A 1853-nucleotide genomic window follows, 5' to 3' on the forward strand; every position below is an offset into this window, starting at 1 on the left:
AAACCAACCACCTGTCGATCAAACAGCATGAAACACGAGCTACACACATACAGTCGGAGGCCGGACGGACTCTGACATCTAGTCGGACCAGGATGCGACAGACTGCAGAGGAAAAGTCAGCTCACTGCCAAACATTTGTTTGTTCAATATCCAGTTTGGATCGCCCTCCATCTGTCCTGCGTTAGGATTATTCAAATCCTTAGGGAGTGAGTCAGCACGAAATTATGTGTTTGTTGTAGATGTTAACATGATTGTATGCGTTCTATGATTATCCCGTACTTCACTGTGATGACAGAGCATGCTGTGTCAAAATGCAAATCCACATGGCATCGATAAGTTGCACCAGGTTAAATTAAGGTTAATGTTAATGTTAAGGTTAACGAACTTTTAAATGACATCTGACAACCTCCGATCAATCGTTTCTCCTCCACACATTTTCTCAGCAGATCCTGAAGGAATTTTCAGTGAAATAACCAACACATCATTAAAGCCTAAACCTGAAAAAATAAAACTTCTTTGTTATCAGCTGGAATGAAGCTCTGTGGCTAAAATGTAAGTGATGCCAACATCTTCAAAAGGCCTGAGTAAATGGGCTTTCTCCATATAGCTGTGTTTCTTTTCCAACCTCCTCCTCTCTGAATCACTGCCTCTCACACTCTTCTAGCTCTTTTATACCGTCAGTCTGTCTTAAACACGTCATGTCAGCCTCAACGAGACAGGACAGAAGGTAGATTTGGTCTTTCTTTTCTCAGAGATATTGAACGATAAAGCGGGATAGTGATATTTTTGTTCACTTTAACTATCAACAAACATTTCATTTGCGACAGATTTGCAAAATGGAAGTCTTTTATTATGAAATGTGGGAGCTAACGTCATGTGCAGTGCCTACATGCTGTTGTGTCATCCGATGCCTCGCAGGACAGACAGTGGCTGCATGAGACTGCTGAGGAAAATTAATAATGTATCAGCATTATGCAACAGACTATTACTGAGGTGTTAACATGCAAATATAAAACTCAACTTACTTTTGTGTTCTGGCATAAAAAAACAAAAACAGTCCTAAAATATTCCTATTATATTCCTTATTTATCATATCATAATATTATTAAAACCACTTATGCAGTTTCAGCAGTATTCAATAGTGTGTTCATTTGTATTTGTCAAGATATTTCTGTATCTTTAACGATGCCAATATAACAGTTTAATTTAGGAACTTCTACCATTGCTGGGAAAACAGGTTTATAGTTATATGTAGGTTTGTTTTTTTGCCTTTGCAAATACAGGAACAAAAATACAACATTAACTTAAGCATTAGTCCTAAAAATAATATGAACGTTTACTTGACACCAGAGGAAAGATAGCTACCATTTTATGAATGCTGGCAAAGAACATGATGAGATAAGACGTATTAAGTGGTAAATTAACTATAAACATATCATATATCCCCACATTTAGTCTCTGCTACAGTATTACAAAGGTTTCTAGGTGAATATACACATTATTTATGATTATAGTAGTAGATATTGTCTCAATGACAACCATATTTCAACATTTAAAACACATCATTTAATGGTTGCTGCCTCTGAAATGTAAGGATTTGTTGGTTTTTCTGTTTTATGTCATTGATGAATGGATATTTTGGTTGGTTTGACTATTGATGCCTTTATTTATATTATTTATATTATGTATTTATTTATGCATTTGGCCATTTTAGAGTGTACTGCCAAGAGTAATCAGCAGTGAAAAAATATGTCAGTGCAGCTCTATTGTTAACACATACGGTTTGCATCACCAACAACATAAAATCTACCTGGGAGACATTTAAAAGGGAGAAATATGACGTGTTACAAGAT

The sequence above is a fragment of the Seriola lalandi genome, unplaced genomic scaffold, assembly GCF_002814215.2.
Source record: "Seriola lalandi dorsalis isolate HSWRI2012SDOR001 ecotype SW California unplaced genomic scaffold, Sedor1 jcf7180002054984, whole genome shotgun sequence".
NCBI classification, from domain to species: Eukaryota; Metazoa; Chordata; class Actinopteri; order Carangiformes; family Carangidae; genus Seriola; species Seriola lalandi.